This window comes from Neofelis nebulosa, chromosome X (genome assembly GCF_028018385.1).
Source record: "Neofelis nebulosa isolate mNeoNeb1 chromosome X, mNeoNeb1.pri, whole genome shotgun sequence".
NCBI classification, from domain to species: domain Eukaryota; kingdom Metazoa; phylum Chordata; class Mammalia; order Carnivora; family Felidae; genus Neofelis; species Neofelis nebulosa.
Window position 1 is genome coordinate 7,881,695 of NC_080800.1, and position 23,287 is coordinate 7,904,981.

General features: G+C 42.9%; 1 protein-coding gene across 2 annotated transcripts in view; it reads right to left on the reverse strand.

Annotated features, from left to right (window-relative positions):
• The window catches only part of MID1 (midline 1), a 588,063-nt gene that overhangs the window by 316,026 nt on the left and 248,750 nt on the right, over window positions 1–23,287 (reverse strand). The window lies entirely within an intron of this gene.

The following is a 23,287-nucleotide window of genomic DNA, read 5'->3' on the forward strand; positions in this document are numbered from 1 at the left end:
AGAACAGCAAATACAACTCCAAACCAGCAGAAGACAGGAAATAATAAAGATTAGAGCAGAAATCAATGCTATCAAAACAAAACAAAAACAAAAAGCAAAACAAAACAAAACAAAAAAACCCCAGAACACATCAATGAAACCAGAAGCTGGTTCTTTGAAAGAATTAACAAAATTGGTAAACCCCTAGCCAGTTTGATCAAAAAGAAAAAGGAAATGAACCAAATAAATAAAATCAAGAGTGAAAGAGGACAGATCACAATCAACACAGCAGAAACACAAACAATAATAAGAGAATATTATGAGCAATTATACACCAATAAAATGGGCAATTTGGAAGAAATAGACAAATTCCTAGGAACATATAAACTACCAAAACTGAAATGGGAAGAAATAGAAAATTTGAACAGACCCATAACCAGTAAAGAAATATAATTAGTAATCAAAAATCTCCCAAAAACCAAGAGTCCAGGGCCAGATGGCTTTCCAGGGGAATTCTACCAAACATTTAAGGAAGAGTTAACACCTATTCTCTTGAAGATGTTCCTAAAAAATAGAAATAGAAGGGGAACTTCTAAACTCTTTCTATGAAGCCAGCATTACCTTGATTCCAAAACCAGACAAAGATCCCACTAAAAAGGAGAACCAATTTCCCTGATGAACACGGATGCAAAAATCCTCAACAAGGTACTAGCCAATGGTATCCAACAATGCATGAAAAGAATTATTCACCACAACCAAGTGGGATTTATACCTGGGATGCAGGGCTGGTTCAATGTCTGCAAAGCAATCAGTGTGATACATCACATCGATAAAAAAAAGGACAAGCACCACATGATCCTTTCAACAGATGCAGAGAAAGCATTTGGCAAAACACAGCATCCTTTCTTGATAAAAAAAAGCCCTCAAGAAAGTACGGATAAAAAGATCATAACTCAAGATCATAAAAGCCAAATATGAAAGACCCACTGCTAATATCATCCTCAATAGGGAAAAAATGAGAGCTTTCCCCCTAAGGTCAGGAACACGACAGGGATGTCCACTCTCACCACTGTTATTCAACATAGTATTGGAAGTCTTAGCCTCAGCAATCAGACAACACAAAGGAATAAAAGCCATCAAAATCGACTAGGAGGAAGTCAAACTTTCACTCTTTGCGGATGACATGATACTCTATATGGAAAACCCAAAAGATTCCACCAACAAACTGCTAGAACTGATCCATGAATTCAGCCAAGTCACAGGATATGAAATCAATGCACAGAAATTGGTTGCATTCCTATACACCAACAATGAAGCAACAGAAAGAGAAATTAAGGAATCGATCCCATTTACAATTGCACCAAAAAACATAAAATACCTAGGAATAAATTTAACCAAAGAGGTGAAAACTCTATACACTGAAAACTATAGAAAGCTTATGAAAGAAATTGAAGAAGATACAAAAAAATGCAAAAATATTCCATGCTCCTGGATAGGAAGAACAAATATTGTTAAAATGTCAATACTACCGAAAGCAATCTACATGTTCAGTGCAATCCCTATCAAAATAACACCAGCATTCTTCACAGAGATAGAACAAACAATCCTAAAATTTGTATGGAAGCAGAAAAGACCCTGAATAGCCAAAGTAATCTTGAAAAAGAAAACCAAAGCAGGAGGCCTCACAATCCCGGACTTGAAGCTGTATTACAAAGCTGTAATCATCAAGACACTATGGTACTGGCACAAAAACAGACACTCAGATCAATGGAACAGAATAGAGAACCCAGAAATGGACCCACAAACGTATGGCCAACTCATCTTAGACAAAGCAGTAAAGAATATCCAGTGGAATAAAGACAGTTTCTTTAGCAAACGGTGCTGTTAAAACTGGACAGCGACATGCAGAAAAATGAACCTGGACCACTTTCTTACACCATACATAAAAATAAACTCAAAATGGATGAAAGACCTAAATGTAAGACAGGAAGCCATCAAAATCCTCGAGGAGAAAGCAGGCAAAAACCTCTTTAACCTTGGCTGCAGCAATTTCTTACTCAACATGTCTCCAGAGGCAAGGGAAACAAAGCAAAAATGAACTATTGGGACCTCATCAAAATAAAAAGCTTCTGCACAGAGAAGAAAACCATCAGCAAAACTAAAAGGCAACCGACGGAATGGGAGAAGATAATTGCAAATGACATATCAGATAAAGGGTTAGCATCTAAAATCTATAAAGAACTTATCAAACTCAACACCCAAAAAATAAATAATCCAGTGAAGAAATGGGCAACAGACATGAATAGACACTTCTCCAAAGAAGACATCCAGACGGCCAATCGACACATGAAAAAATGCTCAACATCACTCATCATCAGGGAAATACAAATCAAAACCACAATGAGATACCACCTCATACTTGTCAGAATGGCTAACATTAACAACTGAGGCAACAACAGATGTTGGCAAGGATGCGGAGAAAGAGGATCTCTTTTGGACAGTTGGTGGGAATGCAAAGTGGTGCAGCTACTCTCTGGAAAACAGTATGGAGGTTCCTCAAAAAAATTAAAAATAGAACTACCCTGTGACCCAGCAATTGCACTACTAGGCATTTATCCACGGGATATAGGTGTGCTGTTTTGAAGGGGCACATGCACCCTAATGTTATAGCAGCACTATTGACAACAGCCAAAGTATGGAAAAAGCCCAAATGTCCACTGACAGATGACTGGATAAAGAAGATGTGGTATATATATATACAATGGAGTATTACTCAGCAATCAAAAAGAATGAAATCTTGCCATTTGCAGCTACATGGATGGAACTAGAGGGTATCATGCTAAGCAAAATTAGCCAGTCAGAGAAAGACAAATATCATGTGACTTCACTCATATGAGGACTTTAAGACACAGAACAGATGAACATCAGGGAAGGGAAGCAAAAATAATATAAAAACAGGGAGGGGGACAAAACAGAAGAGACTCATAAATATGGAGAACAAACTGAGGGTTGCTGGAGGGGTTGTGGGAGGGGGATGGGCTAAATGGGTAAATAGATAAGGGTCATTAAGGAATCTACTCCTGAAATCATTGTTGTACTATATGCTAACTTGGAGGTAAATTTAAAAATAAATAAATTAAATTAAATTAAATTAAAAAAATATTGGTCCCTGAAATTTGAACATCTGGGAAGCAGTGCATTAGCAATGTCAGAACCAATGATATAAAGTGTCACAGAGGTCAAATACAGTAAGGGCAAAAGCACTAAATGGATTAGGCCAAGAGGAGATGATCAGTGACATTATTTGGGGGCAGTTTTGACAGAATGATGGGGGTGAGAGGTAGGCTGCTGTGCAGATAGAGAATTCTCATTTATCTCTAGGCAGCAAAACTTGAGTGGCCACACAGAAAAAAAAAAACTATATTGGCTCATTTCATACATGTAGTTGCATTCTGCCAGGGGATACAAAGAGACTAAGTAATTTAAGCTATAGCTCTAAGCAAAAAGATTGACAAACTCCAAAATACCCATTGACTCAATCAGAAAACCCAACCCTTCATCAGCTTTTTTGCCCCCATCGCTCCAGAGAGAGAAAGGCCAGACACAGACGAGAGCAAGCAGGGCCACCTGCCATGCCAATAGCCTCTGAGACCGGAAGCCAGGTAAACACCAGCACCCTAAAAACCTCCTCTCTGAGCATCTACGACAGGTCAAAGTGATGATCGGGGACACACATGTCCGGCAGCATTTGAGTCACTGTCGTCCTGCTCTGCCTGGCCCAGAGTGGGGAGGGCAGCTGAGACTGGAGTTTGTGTCCTTCCCAGTGCGTGTAAGGCACGCAACGCAGGCCTCTCAGCCACCAGGCCGTTTTGCCCTGGGAGAAGGTGTGTGGGACGCACACCCGAGTCCCTGCTGAACCAACGCAGAGAGTTAATCACAAGCCAGGGCACTTTGGATTGAACATTTGCCTGTGATGAGCTGCGAAGCTGGTCTCCTGCATGCTTCCCTGCAGACTGTACGATTTCACTGAGAAGGTTGTCTTTATAGCCTGAAGGCTTGGAAACATTTTCAACCCTGAATTGGCCTATTCCTGGAGACTAGTGTGAGCCTACTGGGATAACATCAATCTGCAGGTTTCCCCCAGCACAGAAGACATATTTCATCCTATAATTGAAAACTAGATTTGATTTATATTCCATTGTGTCGGAGCCTATACTTGGCTTTCTCAGTGGAGAGGTCTGGGCAACAGGGAGATGATCTAGTTTTGAAAAAAGATACTCCACAGACAGTGGTGTAGAATGCTGCAAAAAAGGAACCAGAGTGATGTTTGACAAAGCATTCCAATGCCTCTTTGTAGATTCTGGGGCCAGACTGAGGGATGTCAGGCATGGGGAACCCAGACTAGTGGCCTTCTGTACCGGAACTAGCATTTGTTGAGTCCCACTACATGCCAGACACTGACATATGGGTTCACTGAATCCTCTCGACATCCCAGAGACTGGGTATCATTAGCTTTCTTCTTTTTTTTAAATGATTATTTTTTTCTGAGAGAGAGAGGGAGGGAGAGGGAGGGGGAGAGAGAGAGAGAGAGAGAGAGAGAGAGAGAGAGAGAGAATATCCCAAGCAGGCTCCAGGCTTGTCAGCATAGAACCTGACTCAGGGATCGAACCCACGAACTGTGAGATCTTGACCTCAGCCCAAATCAAGAGTCGGACACTCAACCAACTGAGCCACTCAGGCACCCCTCATTAGCTTTCTTTTAAAGAAGAGTGAAGAAAGCCCAGAAAGATGGGTCATGTAGCTGGCAAATGACTGAATGCTGACTTGAACTTGAACCCAAGTCTGTCTCGCTCTGAAACCACATTCTTTCCTGTGCACAAGAAACCCTGCTCTTTCTAAACAGATGCCTGTTGTCCTATGGGCTGGGTTTGTAAAGTGTAATGTTTCTGCCAGAGGGGTAGAGTAAGCACGCGATATAACCCAAGATTACGTGCTACTGACTCAGGCAATGACACTTGGGACGTTTTCCTATGGAGCTGATGTTGTGAACTGTTAGCATTATTTTCCTCATTTTTCTCAGGGAATGCCTGGAAAACACATGTCTCTTGTCAGGACTACCTTAGGAAACTTAAGCGACAAAGGGAAGCCAGCACAGACTAGCAAATCCTGGGCAACTGTCTCTCTAGTGCAGAGGTGAACAAACTTTTTCCGTAAAGGGTCGGATAGTCAGTGTTTTAGGCTGCATGAGTCAGACACTCTCTGTCGCAACTACTCAACTGTACTGCTGTAGCCCCAAAGCTGCCAGGGACAATACATAAATGAATGAAACTATTTATGGAGACAATTTTGAATTTCATATAGTTTTCACTTGTCACAGTATATTATTTTTCTTTTGAATATTTTTTGAATTAAGAAATGTGAAATCCATCCTTAGCTCATGGGCTGTACAAAAGCAGGTGGCAACATGGGTCTGGCCTGTGGGCCACAGTTTGCCCATCCTTGCTGTAGAGGGTCATTCTTTGTTTTATTTTTTCACGTGTGGTTTACTTTCACAAAGTTTATAAAAGTAGAAGAGAAAATCCATTGATGAATAATTAGTAAAAGCTACTGAGCATAACTTGACATTTTACGTGTGTATGTATGTATGTATGTATGTATGTATTTTTTAAATGTCTCTTTATTTTGAGAGAGACAGATCGAAAGCAAGTGGGGGAGGGGCATAGAGAGAGGGAGACAGAGCAGGCTCTGCACTGTCTGCACAGAGCCCGACCTGGGGCTCAAACTCATGAACTGTGAGATCATGACCTGAGCCAAAACCAAGAGTCAGATGCTTAACTGACTGAGCCACCCAGGCACCCCATAACTTGACATTTTAAATAATAAAAACACCAAGTTTTGCTTACTATGGGGTGACCCACACAAAACAATTCTGTATTACTTTTTCAAAAACCTTTCTAAATTGGAATTTTTATTGTGATCATTGTAGATTCACAGGCAGTTGTAAGACATAGCACAAAGAAATCCCTAGCACACTTTGCCTAATATCCTCCCACGATAACAATCTTTAAAACTATAGTGTAATATCACAACCAGAATATTGACGTTGATACAACCTACTGATCTTATTCAGATTTCCCCAGTTTTGCATGTACTGGTGTGTGTACCTGTGTGTGTATTTAATTCTACAGGATCTTTTCACACATACAGATCTGTCTATCTACCACCGGGATCAAGATACAAAAATAATTTCATCACCACGTGGATTCCTTGTGTTATCCTTTTATAACTATATTCACCTCCCTCCCTTTCCCCCAGTCCTAACCCCTGGCAGCCACTAACCCGTTCTTCATTTATAAAATTTTGTTATTTCAAGAATGTTACAGAAATAAAATCATACAGTAGATTGGCTTTTTTGACTCAGAATTCCTCACAGATTCCTTCAGGTTGTTGCATGTATCAATAATTCATTCCTTTTATTGCCGTGTGGTATTCCATGGTGTAGATGTACCGTAGCTTCTTTAACCTTCTACTTGTTGACGGAAATTTGGGTTCTTTCCAGGTTCAGGCTAACACAAATAAAGCTTCTAGGGATGTTCAGGTACAGGTTTTTATGTGAACATTTCACTTCTCTAGGATAAACGGTTCATACTTACCACTTACAAAAAATTCCCATTACACCTGTTTCAAAATAAGCCCGTTAACCTTATCACAGAAACACTTGATAACAAACAATGCCATAGAAAAGGCCTTTTAAGAAGTCCCTGCCATCCTACTGGGTATTTATCCAGAGATACAGGAGTGCTGATTCGAAGGGGCACATGCACCCCAATGTTTATAGCGGCACTATCGACAATAGCCAAAGTATGGAAAAAGTCCAAACGTCCATTGACTGATGAATGGATAAAGAAGATGTGGTACCTATACAATGGAATACTACTCAGCGATCAAAAAGGATGAAATCTTGCCATTTGCAACAACGTGGATGGAACTAGAATGTATGATGCTAAGCAAAACAGTCAGAGAAAGACAAATATATAATTTCACTAATATGTGGAATTTAAGAAACAAAACAGATGAACAGAGGGCAAGAGAAGCAAAAACAAGATAAAAACAGAGAGGGAGACCAACCATAAGAGACTCTGAAATACAGAGAACAAACTGAGGGGTGCTGGCTGGGTGTTGGGTGGGGGGATGGGCTGAATGGGCGAAGGGCATTAAGGAGGACACTTGTTGGGATGAGCACTGGATGTTGTATGTAAGTGATGAATCATTAAATTCTATTCCTGAAATCATTATTACACTATATGTTAACTAACTTGGATTTAAACTAAAAAAATAAAATAAAAATAAACAAATAAAAATAGGAAATGATATGCTTTGGAAATCAGAAAAAAAAATTCTCTGCCATCTTACATTGTCATTGGAGAGACCCAGGAACTCCAGACTAGAGAACTTAACTGACCCCAAAGGGTCTCAACTCACAGAACGGGCAGTGTGGGTTGAGTGAGGACAAGAAATCGAATCACTTCGTCCATCTCACCATAAATTGCTCTCACACTAACATGCTTCACCAGTAAAATTACAGATGGAAACAACCAAAGACAGGGTGTTCCTCCTCATGGAAGAAGGGACATGACTTACTTGGCTCTCAGGGATGCAGTGAGCTCACATCCAACCATCTGTCCTTGCCACTGCCTCATGGCATGGGCAAGCGATCAGGGACAGCAAAGCACAAACGTGCAAACAACATTTAATCATGCTCCTGAGTGTGTATGTGAACTGGAAAGTCTAAAGCTCTGTGACCACATCAAACAAATCCTTTTCATCAGGCTCCCGGGGGTTATACAGCTGCCTGGTTAACAAGTGGACTGTATTGACTAGAGAGGGCTGAACTCGTTTTGAGAATTACAGTTCCTCAAATCTAAAGTCCTACCAGACAAGTTCTGAGGTCCTGAATGATCCAAGGAAGAATTGATTTCCTTACTACATTAGAGTAAGCAATTGGTTTTTTCATTCCACTGGCCATGACCCGAAGTGCAGATTTCCCACCATCTTTCACTGTCTCAGAATCTACAAGGCACCGCAACGTGCGTCTCGATCTTAAACCGGTTCTACTCAAAATAGGGTCTTTGGACCAACAGCAGCAGCAGCACTGGCAAACTCAATAGAAATGCAGACTCTCAGGTCCCACCCCAAGACCAGTAGACTCAGAATGTCTGCAGTCTTTCCTAGCTCTGGCCTGGAGATTCCGGAGCTCATTAAAGCTGGAGTGCTGTCTTCAACCCTTTCAGAGCTATTTCCGGTAGACAATGGAAATGTAAGTACTGGCTTGCAAATGAGTTAAAAGAAAAACGAGCCAACAAAACAGCTCCAGTCCTTTTCTGTCAATTACACAGTCTTTATGAGGTCAACACTGATATATGTATAAGCCAGAGTTGTTATTTCTGACGTTCGACAGATCATAGCTTTCTTCACACATGCTGTATTTAAGTTATGTTTCTAATGAAAATGTTAAGTTTGTGCTTCTACTTAGCACCTATTTAAAATTCTTTATCAAACTGTAATTTCCTTGAGGGCAGGAAATGTGTGTCTCCATAGCCTAATAACTAGGTGCCTAATAAATGGTTGTTGAACAAATGAATGGCTTGTGTTTTATATTATAGTTGCTTCGTCCTCCACCAAACAGTGCACTTTAAGGTTGTAGAAGATGCTGGATTATTGAAAATATTCTGGCTATCCCTAAGTATCCAGCAGACTTCCCAGAACACAATAGGTTCACCAAAATTGTTGAATGGACAACAGCCACCAGCTAAATTGTATCGTTGGTGCTACTCCATAGACTCCAAATAATTTTACTATCAACATTATTTCCATTATTTCCACAGCACGTGGGAAAAGGGGATTTCATACGTGCCATTTTGAATACGGTTTAACAAATATCATTACCTACAAATGGAACTTGAGAGCATGTTTGGGGAGGCTCGTGGGGAAACAGAGGTATCTGTGACAGAAGCACCTTCCTTCAGGAGGGTCCCTCATGGAACAATAAAGGAGAAAGGAGGCAATGGAGAGCCAGCCGGATGAGCAGGCAAATCCCCAGCTTCTGCTTCGACCACTGATTTTCTAGTTAAGAACCCAAATGACACAGTTTCACCAGACGATCCAAGTTCTGGCATTAAGGTAGGGATGTCTCAAGCCCTTCGAAGTTGATCTTTTAGGTTTGCCTGCCTTGTTGGTTATTCTAAAAGACTGAGAGTAACCGACAATTCCATGGAAAGGTATTACGACAAATAAGCACTCTTGAAGGATCGGACATGCGTGACGGCAAAAAACACGACATCTCTGCTCAGGGATCTAAGTTAACTTAGCAAGGGCCTAAGGTAAGACAACTGTCCTCTTGGATTTTCATACGGCTCATGTGAAGGACAGGAACTTCTAAGTGTTTTCCTCAGTGTGTTATAAAATACTACAGAGGGGTACAAGTTTCGTAATCTACCTTGCAGTAAAACAAGCAAATAAATCATTCATCTGTGCCTCGGAATCAAAGAGGAGGAAAAAGTAAAGTTAAGTGTTTATGATAAGTAGAATTTAGCAATGAAGTACTTTGGAAAACTTCTACAGTTATTAATAATCTTAGGAAATCTTCAACGTGGGTTTCAAAAGAATGTTTCCTTGAGAGTGATAGGAAGAGGAAATGACTACAGATATTAACTTCTTTCATTCAATATTGCTGCCATTTTGGCATATTTATAGAACTAGGATTTTGTTGTTGATTAGGGTTTTTGTCCTCTTGAAATGTGTCTACAGGGCATGCATATTTCTTTTAAAAAATTTTTTAAACGTTTATTTACTTTTGAGTGAGTGAGAGAGAGAGAGAGAGAGACAAAGAGATGAGCGGGGGAGGGGCAGAGAGAGAGGGAGACACAGAATCGGAAGCAGGCTCCAGGCTCTGAGCTGTCAGCACAGAGCCCGACAGGGGGCTTGATCTCACGGACTGCGAGATCATGACCTGAGCCAAAGTCGGACGCTTAACCGACTGAGCCACGAAGTTGCCCCAAGACATGCGTATTTCTGAAAGGACCTAACATGTTTCTGATCCAAGAGGGAATACAAAACCAGTCTGGGTAAAACATCATCTTCCAAACAAATTTTAGCTTTGTATTTAATTTGTTCAAGCATTTCACAGAGAATTTGTCTCCAGGCAAAATTCTTAAAAGCTCGTTTTGAGCCAACATATGTTACGATGGTTGCCTGCAATCACTTGAATATTTTAGTAACATTAGTCCAAATTTATTTGAACAATGTTTTATATGCAAAACTTCAGGCTGATCAGTCTCAGAAAGATCCTTTAAAGGTATAAAGCTGTGCATTGTGAACTGAATGGAGAGGGTGATAAAAAAAAAATGAATGTCTACCTTCCAACTGTGGCAAGTCACTGTCTCGACATGCTATCAATCCTTGGCATTAACCGTATTAACAAAAAGATCCTAAGTCCCGCTTAAGTCCGCAGACCTCTGAAGGAAGTCTAAACAATCCTGAGTGATTTGGAGTAAAAGCAGCATTAACCAACAAATACAAAAACTTTTTAGTGGGAACCCTCTCACCCAGCGGCAATGTGTTTTGTATGACTTGTCCTTGAGAGTGACAGCTCCATAGCTCACATACTTATCAAATATTGGGCCATCACTCTCAAGGAACTTAGCAGGGATGATACTAGCCAGCATTTACTGAGCACTTAGTCTGTGCAGAATACCGCATTTCTATCTTCTGGTTTACTCTTAGAAAATGACCCTGGGAGGCAGGTGATAAGAGAAACCAAGGCCAGGGAGCTAAATATTAAGAAGCGGAAGCCTAGCTAGCAAGTGGCATGGCAGAGATTCTAATCCAGGTTTTCATGGCTCGAGAGTCTGCTCTCCTAACTTCTATGCTACTCTGCACGCCTTTACAGAGCATCGAACAGCTGGTGATGGTGGCCGTGGAAAACCGAGGGTTGGGAAAACAAAGTGAGTTCTTTTTCACATCTTTCCTCGGCTACAGTGGGAAGCAACACATACATATTAATTTTATTTTGGTTAATTTATGGAGGGATAATCTGCATTGTGTGTGTGTGTGTGTGTGTGTGTGTGTGCGCGCACATGTGAGCGAGCTGTGTGAGGAGGGGGAGGGGGAGTATTTAGAAATACTGGAAAAGTTTGAAGACCACTCATCTAGTCTTTTCAACGAATTACACAAAATTAGTTTGGACTGAAGTTCATCTCCCTTACTTACACCCCCTACTTGTGACCTATAGAGTAAGTCTTAAATGCCACATTGTAGCGGTTACATTTACTCTATGCAATGACCTCAAATTTTCCCCATCCCCTCGTCCTTTTCTTCTTCTCTGCCCACTCATGAGGCAGTGGGTATTCCTCCCTTCCGTTTTCATAAATTCAGCATTTGGAACCCAGGGAGAGCAAGAAATATACAGATGTTAAGTGGAGAGAAATCATTACAACCCAACATTTCCACATTCGCTCTGTCTGGTTTCTCAGAGTTCCTAATTAGTCCTTATCTTAATTCTTTGGCCTACTTCAGGAGCTCTTACAATCCTCCAATTAGCATCTTCCAATATTCTTCCCTGGGGAATTTCACGGAAGCCTCCTCTCTCAGTGCAATCCTAGGATCTGAGTAAGGGCTCTATTTTACAGAATCCCATGAGAGTACTCTTCCAGATGCCCTCTGTTGTTACATTCTACAAGTTATAGGACCCAGTGTGTACAGATATGCCTTCCCAAGCTTTTCTAATCAGCGGGCGAAGGAGAGCCATTTTATTATCCATTAGACCTTACGCCAATCTTTTCTGAAATCTGGAATCACAATTGATGGGGCTGGTTTTTCCCATAGGTACAGCCTTTGTTTCATGGCTCTTGTTTTCTTGAGCAGTCCCATTGGCTTCAAACCCTTACTTACCATAAAAGTAAGATAAAATTCCCAACAAGAGGCCCTGGAATACAGCCAGTCGTTGGAACTAAAGTGACGGTCCTTGGTGCCCTGAAGCTTTTCTGTACGGACGTGCACACAGCCTGTAGGGCAAACAGACTGCCCAGCAGTTGCCACTGGAGGAGAAATATGCAGGGAAGGAAACAGCAAAGACTTGCAGGGCAAACTGAAGTAGGCAGATCCTCAGAGCTATGGTTAGTGAGCAAAAAGTCGTCAGGTCGACTGTCCCATACTCAGGAAACGGAAGTGTGAGGTTTCTTTTGACCTAACGCGCTAACATGGACCTACGATTCGCACAGCCCCCCAAAAACAACAAATTCCACAGCAGTCCAGGGCACTTTAGTCATAATGTCATCCTTGAAAAGGCTCAGGAAAGTAGAAAATGTGATCTCGATAATTTCTGTGTACCTAAAGGGCCAATTATCTATTAAACAATTGAAAGGAGTGATCGTTTCAGGGAAACACTAAAAGAGACTTTAAAAATAGTTGATTCCAGTGATTTACATCATCAAGAAACAGACCATCTTAAGTAACACATGGGCAATAAAAGCAAGCAGATGTTTGCATTCTAACCAGGGCACTAATGGAGGTGCAATGGCATCGTATCAAAGTGAAGTTTGCCATCTTCCGAATTGCCCACTGGAGTTTTAAATGCAGCTGCGTAGCTTTGAGTCAACAACCGGTAAGCTTTCCCCAATTACCCTGAGTATCATTGCCCGCTGCAGGTAAGAATTAATAATTCACCATTAACATGCCGCGTCAAACTCGTTTCCTGAACTGGGCCTTGAAACGTGTGATTGACTGCAAGATCCGAATTTGCCATAAAAACAATTCCTCGGGTTGCTGAATTGCAAACATAAGTTATTATGAGTGAAATCACAGTAAAAATAAATGAGCAAGCCCAAACCCACAAGAGACTGGACTGGGAATTTCACGTGCAGGCTCTGAGCCTGGCAGTTACAGAGTCAGGCGTTGGGCACTCGGGTGAAGCTTGGCAGCGGGTTCAGATATAACAGCCTCTCCCTCCTCTCCCCCCCTCTCCCCTTCCGAAATTCAAAGTGTTTAATAAATATCAAGCCAGGTACTGCTGGCTCAATAAATGACTCCTGGGAGTATGGAAGGCATTTGGAGGATTAACTCTTCAGGCCACCAAGCTATCACTCACTGCTCCAGGATAATCCCTGGTTAGATGGGGGAATAGGCAACCCACTGTGGAGCACCGTATGGCCTAGAAGATGGGGACTCTGGCTACACCAGCCTCATCGAGTAGGGACATTGACACAGTAAATTGCATTCACACAACTGTTGCAGCACAGGACTAATTACAAAGACTAGACCAGCCCTGCCATCTTCGGGGGGCAGTTTCACCGGGATGAACCCACCCAGGGCATTACTACGCAGCCACTCTCTGGGACCTGGCACTTGGCTGAGCTAAGTTGCCCTCTTCACCTTATTCTCACCTTCCTCCGGCCGTCTTTTTGCCTTCATTTCTGTGCTGTCTACTCCTCCTTTCATCAAGACGCCCAGAGAACAATGTCTTCTCCGCCATCCACCAACTCAAGCACAGTGGCCATCTCTGTCTCATTCCACACTTCCTGAGTTTTTCCTGTGACCTCCTCATTTCCTACTTTCTTCTGTGTTTCCTTTTGGCTCATCTGCTTTCACTGTGCAAGTATTTCCCCCACCATTTTGTTCTCACCCTTTCTTTTGTTCTCTCTCTCTCTTTTGGTCTCCAACACTTTCTAGCAATTTGTGTCTCGCCCCTTCTTTTCTTGATGCCTTAGTCTGTGTGCTGGGCTTCTGTTTATACAGGGACAGTGCACTTGGCTGCGGAAGGGAGAGCAGATTTTTGTTGTTTTGGGACCTCCCTTCCTCTCTCATCTCTTGCTTCTCTTTTCTTTCCTTTTCTTCTCCCCTGCCTCCCAACCTCTTTTGGACTTCCATTTGTCTTCTATATAAATTATATGTGGTCTTAAAAACTTGTGACATTTTCTCTCTCTGTTTTTTTTTTATCTTTCACGTGACTTTGAAAAAATATCAGTAAACAATGGTGACAGCTCACCCTCCTTCATAAAGAGAAACTTTCAAATGGGTTCATACATGTGCATATAGACAATGTATATAGAAATGTACACAGATACATATGTATCATTGCTTTATCATTGATAGTGACTCTGGATGTACTAACACTTGTAAGTGGAAATAATTTACTAGAACTGGATAAGCCCTGAAAAGTTCTTGGAAGCAGCAATAAAAATTAAGTTGATGAAAAAATAAATATATTTTGGCAGATAACAACATACATCACTAGTATTATATACTGAAATCTACAGTTTACTTTGAAATTCCCGATCAACGGCAATAAATTATATACCACACACACACACACACACACACACACCACTGTTATTTTCTCCACAGAAGGCAGGTCATTTATAAATAAACTTTCGTACAATCTAAAACTCATATATTGACTTACGCTACCAAAATACAGCCTGGAGTAAGCAGAGAAACAAATAAATCAACTGGACAAGTATGTATAAAATAGGCTGTTTCAGAGATAACACAGGACAGATTTTATTAACTAATTTATGACCTACAATCTGTTGGCAGAGGCCCTTCCTTCCCCCCATTTTCAGTCTTTCCGAGCAGGATAAACACACCACAAGGCCTGATGGTGTGCAAAGCTCACAGCTTTATCTTTGCAAGAACTTTATTTGGGGGCTTGAAAACAGAGGTTCTCACCATTTTTTTCGTGCATTGTAACGTGTGATGTGTTTTCTCTTTGCCGCGACCTTCATTCGGGATCATTCTCCCAGGTTCCTTCATGATCTTTGAACTGTCGGCACATTATTTGTTGGCACATTCATAGGGCAAAGTGAACTCTTTCTCTGCTGGCTTCCTGATACTGTGCTGTGAATTGTAACCCATCCAGATGTGGAGGGAGTACTCACACACTCACACATGCTAATGGCAAGTTTCTGTGGAATGCTCCTGCCTTGAGCTCAGCAAAACTAAAGCCAAGTGGGTCTTTACGAAGTGAAATGGCAGCCCCTCCGGAGACACAATTCAGATTTAGAGTTGCCTTTTTAAACTGCCCTTATATCTTGGAATGCATTTGTGCCAAAGTGGGTTGCGTAGGGAAAAAAAAAAAAAAAGTGAAGGCAGGGAAAGGTAGAAGAAAGGGGAAGCTCTTAAAAACGCATCTACGACTTCTATTCCAGATAACAGCTTCCACTCTGCTTCCCTCCCCGCGCCTCCCACACACCCAACCCCCAGGCCCGCTGGAGATGGTAACATCTCAGGTGTCCAGATGGAGAACCAAGCTGGTTGTCTGAAAGTTCACATGAGCGTTTCAGCATCTTCCACGCAAACGTGGCGCAAGTGAGATGACCAAAGAGAAAGCCTCTCACTCTCTCCCATGTGCTCTTCCGGACGAAAATAAGTGTTTCTTGCATGGCAAAAGAACTGAATGGTCGTGGTGGGAAAGTTAATCTTCCTGATAATTACTGAGAGAGGACTGTGGCTCTAAAATAACGAGACTTAATAGTGTGTATCAGGAACAAAGGGAAAGAAATGGAACAAGGCAACTGGAGGCGAATTTTGGTAGCGACTTGGATCCTACAGTTCCCAGAACACCTGTGGAGAGGGAAGCTAATACCTGGATTCCACAGGGCTTAACCCCCTCCTCCCCTTCACCTGCCCATTACAAGGTTTTCCTAACCGCTGCCTAACGGCTCCCTTTAATGAGAGCATATTTGGAAGCCGGAAAGGAATTCGCTGAGGTCACTCGAGGGCAGTAGAATTACACATGTCATATAAAATGCTCTCGCTAAATTGATGCTAGAAAAACAGAATGGTAAAACCTTCACCCAAACACTACAGGGAGCGTGAAGTTAATCGAGTGTGCTCATCTGTTAGTGCAAACTCTTGGGTTACATTTTCCTAAATCCTATAGTCCTCTTACAAGTGATAAGGGATCTCAGCTGAGAAAAGTAACGGAGCTGATTCCTACAGGGGCTCCCTTAATCCAGGCTGAGGAAGTGAGGAGGAGAGGGGGCTGGGATGAAATAAGAAGGAATCTGTACATTATCAACAAGGAGAAAACTGCACTTCGGTAAACTTACCAAGTGTTGAGATCTCAGCTGTCCAAATTCGGACACACCACCCGACTCCCTCGCCCCCAGGAAGGTGGTGAAAATAGTCCTTCCTCCTCGACGCTTCACTGCTGGCCAATCGGGTGGAGTAAGAACGGTAACTCATGCGTGCAGGACCTCTGACCATATATGAAGTTATTTCGATTGTCCCAGCAACCCCGTGAGGTAGACGTTTATCCCTTTTTCTCAAGATGCGAGAACTGAGCCTCGGAGAAACTGAGCATCACACAGCCAGTAAGTGGATGGGCTGGGACTTGAATCCACAGCAATGCTCTCAGCCCGAAAGCTCGTGCACTTTCCACTCCATCGGGCTGCAAACGATACCCCTCCCTACCCCCAGAACAGGTCAGCTTTAATATTCCCTAAATCTTTAATGATGCCAATACCCCTCCAGTGAGGGGAACAAACTTCCTGGGAGTCTGCCTTGACACGTCCTCGCCCCTTGCCATCGCCCCTGTCCCATTCATCGCCCACTCTTGACTATTTCACCTCTGAAATATAACTAAACTCCATCCACGTCTCTTCATCTCTACCACCGCGATATTAGCACAAGTAGACATCACCTGGTGCGCCTGGGTGGCTCAGTCAGTTAAGCGTCTGACTTCAGCTCAGGTCATGATCTCCTGGTTCGTGAGTTCGAGGCCCGCATCGGGCTGTGTGCTGACGGCTCGGAGCCTGGGGCCAGCTTCGGATTCTGTGTCTCCCTTTCTTCTGCCCTTCCCCCACTGTCTCTCTCTCTCTCTCTCAAAAATAAATAAACATTAAGAACTTTTTTAAAAAAGTAGGCATCACCTTTCCCTGCACCCCTCTCTTAGGCTCCTGTTTGGTTCACCCACATTCACTCTGACGCCCCCTCTGATTTCTTCTCTATGTTGCTGCCCAGGTGGCCTTTCCAAAAGACAAACGTCATCCCTTGTTGAAAACTCCCTAACACAGTCTGCCCACTTCCTACCCCTCCAAACCCACCGACTCACATCCTTTCCTACTAGCTCTCTGTATAAGCATCTCTTTCTTCGGGAAACTTTCTCTGACTTCCATCCTCTGATGGAAGCTAAAGCGCCCCTCTGCCCCAGTACGATCTCATGGCAGCATATAGCTATGCTTCATAGCTTTTGTTCCAGGTGCATCTTTCCCCTTGTTTGTGGGCTATTTATTTCATCAGTGTTTGTCTCCTGCAGCACGCCGTTATCTACTTGAGTGCCTCAGCATGTACGGTGATGCCTGGTTCAGAGCAGGAATTTGATATATACCATGGAAGCTTCTCTTTTTTGTTTTTCTCTTTTTCCGTCCTCTCTCCATTCCTGTATCCTCATCCCTATATCACCCCTTGTCCCACTTTCATGGGATCTTGTTCTCCTACTTAGTTTTAATTGGAAAGAAATCCATGCCAAAGACAATGAAATCATTCTCTAATGCCGAGATTTTAGACATCCCTATGGGATGGGGGAGTTTCACTCCATTTCATGGGTTCTCAGGGGGACATCCTCTCCAATTTAGCATAGTTGGTATTGGGATGTATCTTACACGTGTTGCTGCCTAGACCGCAGTCATGACATGTCATTGCCTGCCCATGGACTTTCTTGGTCACAGAAGTTCATATTATGTTCACTACTGTTGAGTTCTGTTGAGTTCTGGGCATTATATGAAACAAGCTGCACCCCAATGGCTCACATGCCTGGCAAAGCCGGTCAAAGAAATGGAGAGGAGGAAGGGTGTCCCCCAGGCCAGAGAAAGATCCTCTCAGGGCTCAGGTGGGACCGGAGAGAAGTGGTCTGGACAGATACCCAGGAGATCTATGGAATCCACTGAGCACACTGGTTCTTAATGCATTTGTGGACATGTGATAGAAAGGTTAAGGAATTAGCTCACAGAGGAGTGTAGTAACTTGGTGGATGTTCCTGGAGGTGTGAATGGACAAGTCCATTCCCAGGTAGGACCATGTGAGGAAGGAATACAGTTCTTGTATAGTTCTGGGAGTGGGGAGGGCCGCATGATCCAGTCCACAGCAGTGGCTTCGTCAAAATGTCGATGCCTATCACGATGAGCATTGGGTGATGTATAGAAGTGTTGAAGTGAACTAATAAACCAGTGTATGTTAACTAACTGGAATTAAAATAAAAATAAAAAAAGTAGATCCCGGGGCACCTGGGTGGCTCAGTCGGTTAAGTGTCCGACTTTGGTTCAGTCATGATCTCACGGTTCATGAGTTCGAGCCCCGCGTCGGGCTCTGTGATGACAGCTCGGAGCCTGGTGCCTGCTTCAGATTCTGTGTCTCCCTCTCTGTCTGCCCCTCCCTCGCTCACGCTCTGCCTCTGTCTCTCAAAAATAAATCAACGTTAAAAAACATTAATAAGAAAAGTGTAGATCCCCTATTTCTGACTTATTTTCATTGAACTTGAGATAAGATACAACACTAAGAAAGAAAAAAAATCTTCCAATTTGACTATAAAACAATGTTTTCTTCGCATTTAAATATTTTATGCTGTGTTTACTGAAAGAGTCCTTTTAGGCTGATTTAGACCAATTTGTATAAAAAAATACGTTCCTCCTGTATGTGCATAAATGGGAAATATAGGCAAGATAAACTTTGTAAGATTCCAACTTTTCTAAATCACTTTTCAGTTGGAGTTGTCACGTGCATGCTTTGTGCCAGAATATAACAATTCTTTTAAAAGAGCTTCTCTACTGTTTTTGGGTTTTTACCAAAAAGCAGAGGGATGTAGTAGGAGGGGGGTGGGAGAAAGAGAGTGGGGTCTGAGGGTAACCTTGGGGGCACGACACCTTTAGAGAGGTCCATCTCCAAGACTCCTGGAAAACTGTTATAAATCGAAGCCAGGGAAATGTTCTAACTTGTTAATAAAACAAGTGGCTTTTATCAATGGATTTACTAGCCCAGTCTCCCCCCACTGCCATTGGAAAAGCTTTCAAGCTGTCAGATTAGTAAGCGCGGAAGTGAGTATTTTTGTTTTTTAAAATTTTTTTTTTCAATGTTTTTTTTATTTATTTTTGGGACAGAGAGAGACAGAGCATGAACGGGGGAGGGGCAGACAGAGAGGGAGACACAGAATCGGAAACAGGCTCCAGGCTCCGAGCCATCAGCCCAGAGCCTGACGCGGGGCTCGAACTCACGGACCGCGAGATCGTGACCTGGCTGAAGTCGGACGCTTAACCGACTGCGCCACCCAGGCGCCCCTGAGTATTTTTGTTTTGTTTATAAAACGCGTTACTTTTCAGAAAACACCTTAAACGGAGGAAACCTATGGTTGAGATAACATAGATCGCCCCAGAAGGCAGAAGGCTTTCAAACAAGCATCTCACAAAAACCTACGGGGGACAAGCAGGTGAACACAAGTAAGCAAAGAGAACCTGGAACAGGACATCAGAAAGTATATCATGCTTCACTGAAAAGCAGATTGGAAGTCACTGCATGGGCAAAATCGCACCCAGGCCCCCAGTGTGTGCGTACTTCCTCAATCCCTTAATTGTTTACTTGAAGACGCCCATTTCAGCTCCAACTAGTACTTATCGATTGGCCTCATGCCCAGCATCTCACTAGGTGCTTTGACAGACGTGACCGTTTTCAATATTCATAACCATCCAATGACTTGTGTATTTGTGTCTCCATTGATAGATGAGGAAAATCGAATCCCAGAGAAGTTTAAGACTTGGCCAAACCCACCATCCACTGCTTTGTTTCTTAACTTTAAGCCAAGTATATCAGTTCGAGTAAACTTGTGATCCGTTCTCTATAGTTTATATACTGTTTCGTTCCCCAAGGCAATACATGATGAGTGCGTCAGGACAGATCTAAATAACTGTACAATTAGATACTCAGGGGGGGAAATAATTTGGGTTTAAATAACCAAGGCCTCGGTTGCAGAACAATACCTATAAATAATGCAGCATTTCCTGGCTCTAGCTCTTTAACCGAAATTCCAATTCTGTCACGTGTTAAAACTCAAACTGCCAAATTGAGGGGGTTCTGCTTAATTTCATCTCTGTCTCAAGTTCAGACAAGTGAAGGGCAACTCACAAGAGAGCGAACCGATGAGGACATACAGTTAGAGCCATTCTTTATGTAGATCCAGCTAGTAAGTACCATGCCCATTTGAGAATGCTATGTTCTGCAAAGCACTGCCATCCATTTTTATTTTCCTTTTAAATAAAAAATAAAATTAACCGAACCCTTGGCAATAATGTAGAAAGTAACTTAATTTCTCTGCCACGTTCACTCGCAGAAGATTCCCTTCTATGTGATTGCAAGCAATTAATTAAAATATGGAAATGTACTTTTACATTTAACTAGAAACCCTAGTCTCGTCTATCACCTCGCCAGCTAACCTTTCTTCAAATATAAATATATTTTAAATTGGTTTTGCCAATGCCCTAGATACTTGGAGAATCCTACTGACACAAACCAGTTATTAATTCATGCTCCCTCGTTCTAAGCCTGAGACATACAACCTCAGAAGTAACGGCAGCTGTTTTTGTCTGCTTCGTAAGCACTGTCACTGGAACTTGAACCTTGATCATGTCCGGTGGTTAAAAACCAGCGTCAGAGCTCTCCTCTTCACGTGGTGCCTCGGGAATCCCTGATACCCCCAAGGAAGCGTGGTCGGGAAAATTCCACGAAGAAGCTGTAAAGAAGTGCCATCCGGCTCTCTGTCACTTACAGATGTGCCACAGCGAGCCAGGTGGCACCTTTCTTCTGTAAGTACAGCCACGTCCACTGGCGCCTCCCTGACGTGTTCTGACATGGAAATCATCTGGTCACTGACAGCATGACCATCATGACCTGTGTGTCACCTGCTTTATGCCCACCAGTTGGGAAGCTCTGCCTTAAAGAACGTCCCTTGGGATGATCAGCGAAAAAGTAAGTGGTCAAGTGCGTTTGTCACAAGTCACATCTCATGAAGATTTGGTTTAAATTCATCTGTGTCTTATATACCCGCTTTTCCTCCAGAGTACTTAGCACAGAACTTCAAAAGGCACTCAATAAATATTTGCTGAATGAATGTAACAGGAATTAATAACGCCAAATGTTTTTGAAAAGGTAATTGATGTCAAATGGTAGGCAGAGAAAGCCAGAGAAAGTTCACCAGGGATAGGAATGCTGTGTACAAATCTGGTACGGTGTCCAAGGAAAGAATTTACATTTAATAAATCACTTTTGAAACCAGGTTCTTTTATGTCATTGCCTCTGGACTAGGCCACACTGGCAGCAGTGGAATCCCGGGCAAACAAACCCTGATAGCAGTTTGAGGAAGGGAAGTATAAAGCATAACTAAACATTAGAAAGGATCGCATGGGGAAATGCTTTGTCATCAGGTTTTTTTAGGAGATCTTTACGAATAGAACAACACACGCACACGCACACACACATCCCTCTTTAAATTCTTTATGGAATAAAGAGGGCAGACTGGATAACTTATGGAGGGCCTTGACATCCCCACCACAGCATGAAAAACAGGAAGAGCGAGGGTATTTTCCTTCACATTTAGCCCCAAGGCCCAAGTAAACACAGCGTAGCAGAATTTTGACTTGCTCGATCTGTATTCTGGGCCTGGACCGTCAGACAGTTTCCTAACGTTTACACATCATGTCGGATACAGAAATTGATCCTATTTGCACGTTGCCCTGGGGCCAAATGGGGAAGCTGCGCGGCCCAGAGATAAATTTCAGGGGGATACACCCGGCCCAGGCACGGCTTGATGGCCCAGATGACAAACGAGGCCAACATCCGGGCAGGTCTGTGACCCATTCATTGTCTACCAGTGCTCTGTGGCCCAGCCACTGGGAAACTCTGCCCAAAAGAATATGCATGAGGTGATCAGGCAAAAAACAAGCCATCAGTCCAGTTTGCAGCAAACCACACTTCTGACGTTACACGTGCTCAGGGAGTCACAACACATACTAGCGAACGGGCATGGTAAGGCTCTGAGAAGACCTGCTTCTCTTTGGTTGTTTCCCTCCAAGTGTTTTCAATCTCCTTTAACCAAGACCCCTCCTAACATCTCACAGATCTAAAGAGGCTGCCGGATGGCTGTGCCCTCCACACAACACACTAGCGGTGGCTCGAAAAGGGCTAAGGCGACAACACAGCATCCCAGCGCCTTTCGCTGCAGGATCGGTTCAGACCCTGAAATAACTTGCATCTTCGAGAAGGAATCCTCCTCAAACTCTATTAACGCCAAGGTGTTAAGTTAAATACATTCATCACCATTCTTGCCCCCACACGAGCTGCCGAGCAGCCAAGGATGAGTAGGTTGTGGAGACAAGACCCCTAGTCGTCCGCAGTCACGTTGTCACAAGACTCAAAACCCCGACGTCTACCCGAGGCCCTCCGCACCCCAAGAGACTTATCTATCTTTCTGGTTATATATTCCCCTGGCTGTTGATGTAATTAGTATATAATAACTGTGTACATATGAACTCGCAGGAAAAACAGCGGACGTGCTGGTTGATTTGGCCTGGGGCCATCGCATCGGCAGGGCGAGACAACCCGGTATAAACATCTGTTATTAACCGTGTATTTTCAAATAGTGTTTTGTGTCTCCTGGGTTACTGATTCCCGTTGGGAAACTGGCTCGAAAACGTCTGCCTGTGTCTTCCAAGTTCTGCTGCTTTTGCTATTAAGAATTGTATTTACCAAAACGTCTACTGTACCACACATACAGCTTTTCTAGGTTTCCTTCCCCTGGACGTGAGCAGGTTTCATTTAAACTATGTTACTGTGGAGAGTTACGCTTTCTCAAGTCAAGGACCCTACATAAAACTGGCCATAGCTTTTGTTTTTCTGAGCAGGTAGCTGCTGGTCCCCATATTTAATCAGTAGCCTCCTAGAGAATGGGTGATGGCTTGCGATTTTTTTTTTTAAGAAGCGATCACCCTCTCCTATCTGTTCACACTGATTACTTTTCTGGAAGTTAGTTTCGGAATGGGACGACCCAGAAACCGGGTCCTTACTCGCCGCGGTCACTGGCACAGCTCACTCAATTAGGAAAACCCCCTTGCCGTGAAAAAATAAAAAAATAAAACTTTGTACCGGATTCCAAACCCCTTTTGACAGCTCTCCTATAAGGAAATTCACTTTCTTTTCCCAAGTTTTACCTATGCCCCAGAACTCAGTTGGAATAGTTTTTTCTTCTTCCGCAGTTGTGTCTTACAATTGG